Below are 11,049 nucleotides of genomic sequence, written 5' to 3'. Positions count from 1 at the left end.
ACTGAACAAAACTTTTCAACAAAATTCTAGAAAAATTTATAGAAGTCTAGAAAAGTTTTTTACTTTTCTACCTTAAATTTATCATGTTGTTAAGCCTACATATACCACTGTAAGTGATAAATTGTCTAGCTAACTACTGTAAAACCTCTAATTGAATGCCAGCCTCTATTTGAACGCTACTTCCAACTGACCACCACGATTATAGAGGAAGGGTTGAAAAATAGAGCGCCATGGTGTTCAATAGAGGTTTTACGGTATACTAATATGAAAAAAATTACCTGAACACAAAACAGCACAAAGTGTAGTTGTATAAAATGATGGCTCATCAAAAAATGAAACGACCTACTAAGCTTTACCTTACTAGAACGGACTCAACTCTAGGTAGAAAATGCTCTGCTAACTTAAAGAAAACTTACCACCTATGTAAATATTTTTGTAGGCACTACCTCTTGAATGCTGATGAGGTTTTAATATAGTAGTTGGTGACTTCTTGACCCAAAGTCATTTGTATTAACTACCGGTATGTATTGTTTTTCACTGAGAGAGGATGGAGTCAGTCAGACCGTAGACCTCTATTTGGAGAATGGCTAAACAACGATGATAACTTTGTATTCTTTGATTTATATGTATACAAGTTTCCTGGCAGTCTAGTGTGTGTGACAAGTAGTCAGGTGCAGTGATAAATCGCAGAGAATAAGTATATGCCCAACAATTTTAAAATCTTGAAGATGAAAGATTGGTACAGATGATATTCAGCTGGATGGTTGTGCTGAAGGTTGTTGGTTCAAATCCTGTCTGATGCAATTTTTTCTCAATCTCCAATGGCTCTTATTATAGTCTAGTAAAGACCAGTGCATCATGAGAGATCATTAGGTGTAATAAGTATTCATACAAGCTATACAATAATAAGAACAGTATCCGTTCGTCCATCCGTCTGAAACCAAACTAAGAACGTTAAAGAAAAACTTCCTCCCATGAGAATTGAACCAAGGGCTGCAGATTGAGACTCAAGCACACTACCAGCTGTACCATTCTATCACCAATCAAACTTCTTATCAGAAACAAGAGCTTGATATTAAAACTAGCTGTTTTTCTATTCATAACAAATATACACACTCTATCAGGCTTGGTCTACATCAACCATTAGGTCTATGTTTCTTCAGGTACATCTAAAACATTACATCTATGAAAAAGTGTAAAAACTATTTATTATAGTTTATTTACTTTACTGCTTCATTTCTTTTTTTCCAGTGAGTTTTACAATCTTGGAGCTGCAATATGATATTCAGTTCTAAATGAATTGTGCTGTAAGTGCTGTTACAGTCAATTGAATGTTGTTAATACGGTCTAGGATTAGAGGCCATTGTTGTATCTACATGACTATGATTCAATGTGTTTAAATTAATATAATTTTTGTATTTTAACAAACATGTAATTTTTAACTATTAGTGTTAGTTTAAAATACATTCTGTAAAGCATGCATGCTTTAGTTGATCAAGTTAACCAAATGGGAAACAGCTTGCTCAGGTTAACATCTGATCAGGTTAATAGTTCTGGCCTTTCAGCCCTGTTGATTCCCTACGTAGGGTGTGTGAAAAACATTTTAGCATTTTGCAATGTGTTAGTCAATGGAAGTATGCTATTGCATCCGCTTGCATCATCTCTATATGTGTGTTTCAACAAGGGCTGATGACATTGCTGTAACATTACAAGTAAAATGATTAGCATTTGGGATTGAGAAATTCGAAATACAGTAGACGCCCCTACAACGTAAACAGTACATTCCGAGGAGGTTTATGTTAGAGGGATTTTATACTATATGAATTGTAAAATACATGTAAATATCTTAACTCGTTGTAAGATCCTCCCCAACTCACCCCTTTGGCTCTTCAAACAGGAGAAAACTAAACTTAACTTTTTAATTTAATAAGTTCTCATGCTCTACCTTTTTGTCAGCAAACCTGACGATCTCTCACGGCACACAAGACTACTAGGATACTAGTATTTATAATATAGATACCCTATGCGTTGTGTTTTCTCCCAAGTGCGGCAATAGAGGAAACGATATTTCAAAGGCTAATTATGGGACTCTCGTTATTCAAACTGAGTTTGAGAACTTGCATCAACTTGACACTTCAAGTTATGTAGAGTTTTTTATGTAATACAGAGCTAAAAATTTGCATAATTATTTATGTTATGAGGAATTTACATTATTGGGGTGTCTACTGTAGAGGCAGAAGTTGTTATAATTGGTTAAGGAGATCTCCTGGTTCACTGATTATTCCAAGAGAATACAGGCAATAATCTAAATACCCACACGAGGCTTGCAGAGGCATTTGCTAACACAGTGTCTTTTCAGACATGCCATTGCCTAAGTGGTGAATCAGTCATTGTCAATAACAACCAGCCACTATTGGGGGTGTAAACAGGAATGTTCCAAAAAGTCAACTGCTGATTGTATTACTGTCAATGTAAATTTAGTTATGCAATCATAAACTGGAAGTATTTTTTCTGCCTATCGGTAGGGCCACAAACTTATTTGGCTGCTATAAATATAGTGTTGAATGGCAATGTCCACATGGAATCTCCAATGCAGTAGAGTTGTCTGTCCAATAATAGATCTTGACCTAACACAGTTGTGATAGATGCTAACATATATGCTTGAGGTGAAGTCTATTTGTGGATGCGTCAGGTAAAACAGCAGTGATAGATTTTCGTATCGTTGTGAGCAAAGCTTACAATATGGATTAAATTAATAAACTCAACTTTATCACAGTATGTCTGTCTGTTAGTCTGCGGAAATGCCACTATGCGTTTCTACATTTTTAACTGATTTTATCCAGATTTCATAAGCGTATGCTCATGCAATGCTTTCCACCAGGTCGCTAAAAATTTTGTTTTAACACTCCGTCTGGTTCTGAGAATCAGCATTTTAAACAGCTACCTGCGGAATATCTGATAGAAAATTTAAAAAATCCTGCCAGTCTGTTATCATGGTGACTCTATTGACAAAGCTATTGCCAAAATCTCATGAAATATTATAGCTGTCTAGAGTGGAATAGCTGTTTTCAGCACCTTTTAATGATGAAGTGGCTCTTAATAGTAAGCTTACTCGAATTATCTATTTGCAATGTGCCAGGCTAATAGCAAGTGGGATACCACTCTCATTACCTCTCATTGTTTATAAGCTGGGTAGCACAGGGTAGCACAGGGTAGCACAGCTACATAGTAGGCCTATGTTATCAAAAAAGCATTGAGAAGTATCAGTTTTCTGTACTGGTTTATTATAAATGAATCACTAATGACATTTTCAGCCTAAAGGCATCCTAAACCAACCGCAACTGCTTTTGTTCAGGGTCACCAACTCATTCAGAGTTTGTCTACAGCTAACTCAAGCAAGTTTAACAAGTTATAACTTAATGTGTTTGTATTAGCAAGCAGCACAGTTCGGCAGCAGTTTTCGATAAGAATTTGCTTTAGAAAGATGTTCAAAAAATAAATTGCTTGAGTTCCAAAACGAGTTTGTCTATTTCAGCTAATAGCAAAATTTTTAAAACATTTCAAGGCTAAAAAAATACATTTTTATGCATGTTTATACTCCTTCGCGCCGTAAACTATATATATAAAGAGAGTAGTTAATATATAAAGTCTACTGAATGTCTCATAGCTACTCTACTAATGAAAAATGCTAAAATGAAGAATGCAGTGTTGTATCCGTAGCAACACTCAACCCATCTTCATTTCCTAGATTCAAGGAGTTTATCTCCTTTTGTCCTCCTGTCACATACCTAATAGTTTTCAATATTATTTTGGGGACATGACAGCAGGGTTGTGACGCATTAGAACAGCACTCCCTCACGGCAGTGCAGTATGCAGTACTTTTACAACGCATTTCAATTTTCTAATGCACAGTAGACATTCACTGCCACTGCAAATTGCCTACTGCGATATACTGTGCATTTACAATGTAATTCCATGACGCATTACCCATCAGTTCATGCATACGATGAGTGTGTATTCTTCAAAACTTGAACATACGTGTGTACTGCAAACGCGCATTAGTGTGAAGTTGATGCTGCAGATCAACTGACACTGCTGACTTCCCAAGCATCTCTACAGTATTGTATAAAATTGCCAGATGCTGTGTTTAGCGAGTTCATAAACTTGCGCTTTAACTCCCGTGTCATTTTGGGCACTATCTCCATCCTGATGATATTGGAGTCTTTGTAGTGTAGTCTCGTTAACATTGCATATTAAATATTATATATTAGTCTCATTAGCATTATAATTATATTAAAACCATATTATATTCTCATTTCAATTATATACTTATACAGCATTCTCTTTGTAATCAATTTGTTTGCCCGCTCATACTCAAGTTTGAGCAGCATTCACGTGTTGCGATGGTGTTGTGGTTGCAGCATTCACGTGTTGCTATGGTGTTGTGGTTGCAGCATTCACGTGTTGCTATGGTGTTGTGGTTGCAGCATTTACATGTTGCGATGGTGTTGTGGTTGCAGCATTCACGTGTTGCTATAGTGTTGTGGTTGCAGCATTTACATGTTGCGATGGTGTTGTGGCTGCAGCATTCACATGTTGCGATGGTGTTGTGGTTGCAGTATTCACCTGTTGCGACGGTGTTGTGGTTGTGTACAAATCAACTCTATAAAGTAGAGCTTTAATTTACGAAATTAATTAGTTTCAGAAGCTGTTTTTTAAGTAAAAAATTGTTTTAAGTAGAAACTCATTTAACCACATAAATGCTCTAATTCATTCCAAACTCCAAAAAACTTGGATATAGCATTTGTACAAATTATGCAAACTTGTAAAAATTTATGTTGGAATTATACGACTACACGGAAAAACGAAATAACAGAAAAATGAAGAATAATAACTATGAATGTTTTGTTTGCTTACCTTTGGCTAAAAGAAGATGGCGGGGACTGGGAGGACGCCGGTCAGAAGCGTAGGGTGTTGTATTGTTTTCTTTGTTTGGTTCACTCCCAAAAAAGGTTTTATGAACGTTAAGTAGTTTTTACATTTACACAAACTAAAAAGCTGTCATCATTCAAAAACACAGAACTTCAACAGCTAGAAACAAAAGTTGTCCTACACTGTATGTGGTAAACGATAACTCCCAATTATACAACTAATGCAAACAACACATGCAGTGTGCCGATTTTTACTAGCAAATACACAGACACGGTGTAATTTGTACATGCGAGGATCTGCATGAAAGTCAGTGACAATGCCTAAACTGTAAGACAGTCATTGTCAAATTACAAAAGAAACAGAGATCTAGAAACATCTTTTATAAGCCAAAGCAAAATTTCTACCAAAAACATTTTTTTACATGAAATTTTGGAAACTGTAATCTTTCGAAAGTAGAGGCTCCCTGTATTTGGTTCTGTGTCGAGTTTTTACAAAAGGGTGATGTGTCTGTATATAAAATGTAAAATGTACATGTAAGTGTACATTTAAATGTATATAAAACTTTACAATCTAGTTATTTTAAAATAGAGTTGTCTACATGACCAAATGATTTTCCTAAACATGCATATGCCAGTTTACAAAGCTATATGATTATTGAATTGTACTTCTAAACATTATGGCAAACATCACCTAGTTTTATATAACATATGATTTGCTTATTCAGGCAATGAAGCACACTTAGCTTACAATTTGTCTTAGTTGAAAATAAAGTTAACCTCCATTTTATGAAACATCTCTAGCCATCTCAATACATTAATGTTTACCTGGCTCTGTCAGACTGGACGTGTTGCACTGGCATCCCTTCAGGTTAATCTGACAGTTCCGGAAGTGGCAGGTACTGGGAATAGGGTCACCTCTTCTCTACCATACTGTCTGACCCAAGCATACATCGCTAAGATGCAAGTCATTGCAGAAAGCGACAAACAGCAAGCCAAGCCAACATTTATAAATTTGCTGGGAAGCTAACTTGGTTGAGATAAATAGGATGATTCCAGCTTGATCTAATCACATAGCCAGTGTCCATGACACAAGTTTAACTGACCAAGGTCGATATACATGTACATACATTATAAAATTATTACAACTAGAACTATGAATTTCCATCATGCCAGCAAAGGTTTTTTACTAATGATTTTAGACAATAGGCTAGTTTTGCGCCATTCACAAAATAAACTTAATTTTGGAGTTATCCCCTCTTATAATGTGACAAAGTGTAACGCCACTTTATTAATCCCTTGAACGACTTTACCACTTGTTTTTAATAATCATTGGTTTCAGCAAAGCCACTAGGAATTGCAAGAAATCTTGCTGTCTTTTATGTCTCTGAAGGTCTGGCTACACACCTGCCGCCTAGCTACACGCCTGACCAAATATGTCGCCTGCATGACCAACATGTTGTTGCTGCGTCTTTTCAAAACTAACATGTCGGTCTATATCGATAGAGATTAAACCAATGCACCTCTGATTTGCTGAAATAATTGATTATTGTGATCTCTATTCGACTTTATTAATTTCCAACACATGTTAGTTAGGCCTACATCCAAGATTGGCCAACATCCAACAATGACAACATTCCTTCGCACAAACAATTATTATATATTTATATGTGAATGAAGATATTCTCTTCTGTAACATATATGAGATAGCCGCTGGTATAAATTGCAACTGTTTATGAAGCATTCTTGATAAATTCTTTGTTGATTAAATATTAAGATCTTTTTTCTGTAGTTAAATTTATATCACAAATTTAAAGCTTTTTTGTACTTGGCTGCTTTTATCGCTAATGGATAGCAGTTTTATTGGAGTAAAATGTAGTAGGTAATGTAAAAAGCTGTGCAAATGCTATTTCTACCACAAATTGTTGTTGATCTAATTACTATAGCTCAATTTAGGTTATAAACTTGAAGTATTGTCACACTTTATTGTTTTTATTGTTAACAGCTTCTTTCAACAAAATATAAAATTGCAAATAGCTACACAAATGCCAGTACTATAACATATTATTGATGTTACAAATTGCAACATTTTATAACACGTTACCATACATATTACAATAGAAATATTTCTATTTCACTTGAGTAACATTCTGGGATTAAAAGTTACTGAATCTACGATCAGCCTTCACCAGACTGGGCCAAGTCTCATTGTTCGCATGATGCACCGTTACGTAGCGTCAGTGTGTAGCCACCGCAAGTATCTAACTGATGCATTAGTGATGCTTTTCGTCGGTCGGTTTGTGTCACCAGGCCTGACAGTTGTGACTCATCACCGCGTAAACTCGCTAATCAAAGTCACAAAACATTGGTGGAGGTTACATAGCCCCTGGCGTACATAATTAACAAAGAAAATTAAATTAGTACTTTGGTTTACTAGCTGTAAACCAAAGTACTAATTTAATACTAGCTGTAGAATTAGGAATGTTTTGCACACAAAATGTATTCAAAATAGCTAGCTGGACCAATGGACTTTGTGAGCTACTGTATCTCTACTAGAGGTTATGCTAGTAAACGCATCACTTGGTACAAATAAATTATCACTCCACAGGTGTCAGCAAATGTTTGCTCTTGGTTAGACCAAAATACTATACCGCTTGCAGTATATCAGTTTCCATGATGTAGCTAGTCTGCAAGTTTGGTCATCCGCAAGAGGAAACCGGCATAAACTCGCAAGTCAGGTCAATTTTGTTACTCGCAAAATTTTATCGAATGTCTCATGTTTGCGAAAAATGGAAATGCCACTTGCGAATGAGGCGGAAGCAAAAACCATGCGAGCTAATCCATTTTAAATATTTTCCACACATTAGTCGTTCCTATTTCAAAAGCGTCCTGCTAAAGCCTGGTTTCCATATGACAGCGCAATTTCGCAACGAAAGGCTGTTTTTCCGAAGAAATCGGTCTCTCCTACGCAAAAGTAAGGAAATTACCCGCCCTGTCCAATGCAAGCATGGCGCCTACGCGCGATATAGAAACACTGCATCGCAGCCCAAGAAATGCATTGCGCACGATCATTGCGCTGTCTTATAGAAACCAGGCTTTAGTGAGACAAAAACGTGTAACTATAAGCTCTGGCGTAGAATTTATCTTTTTAAACAAAACTTCCGCGTTAATGAGCAACATGCAAATGTTCATTGTAACACATATTGCATAGTCCATAGCAGGCAACTATATAATAACGGGGCCTTTGAGTGCACTATTTGAGATTGTATGTATTCTCATTGTATGTACCAGTATATTCTATGCTAATAGTTGTCCTGGTCTAACATAAGTTCATGAGCTTCTATTTTGATTGCTGAGGCTATAAGGCTAGTCTTTCTAAGTACCTTCAAACAACAGACACTCTGTTTTACATTTAACTGAGATAATTGTTCCTTTGTAAGGAGGATGGACCTAATTTGAGTAACTCACTTTTATAACTCGTGATCGAGGCAGATGTTTGCGTAGAACATTATGCAAAGCTAATACCTTTTATGTAGAAGCCAAAAAGTCAATATGTATCACATCATGACCTGGGGTTGTTAACAAATTAACCAGCAATGAAGTGTGTTGATAATCAGTATTAGGATACTTATTCCATATGGTTAGTAGAAGTACTAGGTAAAAGAGAAAAATTTAATTGTTATGCTCTGTGATATTGAGTTTGAAAACACATGTACATGTACATAGATATCTATACACGTATATCTCAGAGTTTTTCATCGTTGTACAGTATATGTCCATCTATACCTAATAAGATCTTGGAATAAAAACTCCATAATCTCAAGGATTTGAACTCCCTGAGATTGGTATCGCAATGTTTAAATCCAGTAACTTTACCACTGAGCCACATAATACCTATACCCAAAGACCCATGCAAAGGCTAATTATTTTAGCAATGCACCCACGCGTTATGATGCCCTGTTAAGAAATATTTTAGGATCTAAGACGCTAAGTATATGCAACACGACGCTTCTTTGTCTTTTTTCGTTAGGGCTCTTTTGTTCCGTCCTAAGAGATAAACAAGATTTTATCTCGAGCTTACAATTTGACGATTTGTGTACCCATAATATACGTCATTAAAAGATGTACGACGCTCGCCATGGCGAGTTCAGCATTATTTGTTTTGGTAAAAATGGTTTCGCAAACAGATAAAATGAATAAATTTTTGTTAAATGGCGTACTTATTGATAAATTGCGCTTACGGATTACCATGCCCCTATAAACACGATGCTTTCTGCCAAACCATTTCAACAAACATTTCTAAATAAATATTTGGTGACTGTTGTACTGCTATTTATTTGGTCATAACGATTTTTATTTGGTTTTTGCATTTTGTATCTTGCAATTGTATCATTACCAAATCATCTGTTTCGTAGTTTACATATCTGCTACATATTTCACATCTGCATTTAGTTCTTTACTATATTATTGCAGCTGCTCAGATAACTTTTTCTCAGCTACACTATGTTTCCTTGATTCTTATTTGGACATTTGTAAGATTACTGTAAGATTTCTGTACTATCGTGTAAAATTATAAATATCAGTTAGTCCTCACTCTTTTATATTTACATTTATGTATATAGACATTCTCTTATTACATTTATAAATTTATAGCTTTTGATGTTTATAATACAAGTTTTTTAAGTTTGTTAAATTATCATTATTATTTCGATTTGCATTTTTTAAACATAATTTGAATATCATGTTTTAAGTTTAGACATTATTCATTTTCCTATCACTGTTATTATTACATAGTTAGTTTCCAATCTTTATTATCAATATTTGTTTTTCATCTAACCATTTTTGCTGACATTGTTCTATTAAAATTTCAATTACAGAGTAACAACGTATTCTGCCATATTTTTTAATTAATATATAAATATATATCTACATTATATACAGTGTATACATATATATTTCTCAAAGTTTGTTTTCTGTTTGTGTATCTGTCGTTGTGATTGTCCATATATAGCTATTAAAATCTTGAAATTAAAATTTTGCTTTCTGATGGATTCGAATTCACAGAGATTGCTACTGCAAATTTAAAATCCAGGCACTCTACCACTGAGCCACACAATGCATAATGATCTAAGTTGTTATCATATACGGTATAGGGCATTATTTTAGCATTACGCATTATTCAACACGGTGTTTCCACGTCTTTCTCTCCTTAGGGCTAATTTGTTCCGCCCCACGATGTCGACAATAATTTATCTCAAACTTAAAATTTGACGATTAGTGTACTGATTATATACGTTATTAAAATATATACCTTGCTCGCCTTGGCAAGTTCAGCGTTATTCGTATGGTAACTTTTCTTGAAATTTTATTTTCAGTTTTTTGTAAGGTTCAACTGCTATATTGTGGTCAAGGCCATTTCTTTTCACACGACGACAGTATTATCTTTGTGAGGAGAGCCTCAACATCCTCTCTCCGTTCGGTCAGACAAAGACAGTACGATATCTCATTTTTACCAGTATCAAGAGGTACCGGTATAGTCTTATACAAAGTATTGATGGATAGCTTCTGGTGGAACAGTAACCTTTTTTATACACACACTTCTATGCAAGAATTATTATTATTATTTCAACATATTCAGGATTTTTATTTTCTCAGTTCTTATCAATTGTATCAGTATCAAATCATATTTTATTGTCATCATAGCAAAACAGACTTAATTTAGCTATTACTTACTAATTACTTCACATTTACATTTAAACCATTTTAAAGTTGTTTTATTTTATATTTTTATTTATTTGACCTGCACGAAACATTTTCTTCATGATATGAAGTTTGAAAGTTACAGTTGTTTGACAAAGTTTAAAAACTTAACAGTTGTCTTTGTTTTCTCTCCTAATTTATTTCAACTACACAAAACGCTTTACTCATTATATGTTGTTTGAAAGTTAGAGTAGTAAATGCTTTTATATGTTAAATAATAATCAATTTTCTGTCCTAAAACTTCTTATTACCCAAGCAGCACAGCTAGTATATATATATATATATATATATATTTATGTATACATATATATATATATATACATAAATACATGCGGCACTATTAGCCTTTGTGCAAAGCTCA

This window comes from Watersipora subatra, chromosome 3 (assembly GCF_963576615.1).
Source record: "Watersipora subatra chromosome 3, tzWatSuba1.1, whole genome shotgun sequence".
In the NCBI taxonomy this organism is placed as follows: Eukaryota; Metazoa; Bryozoa; class Gymnolaemata; order Cheilostomatida; family Watersiporidae; genus Watersipora; species Watersipora subatra.
The sequence above is the reverse complement of the archived record's forward strand: the minus strand, read 5'-3'. Positions refer to the sequence as shown.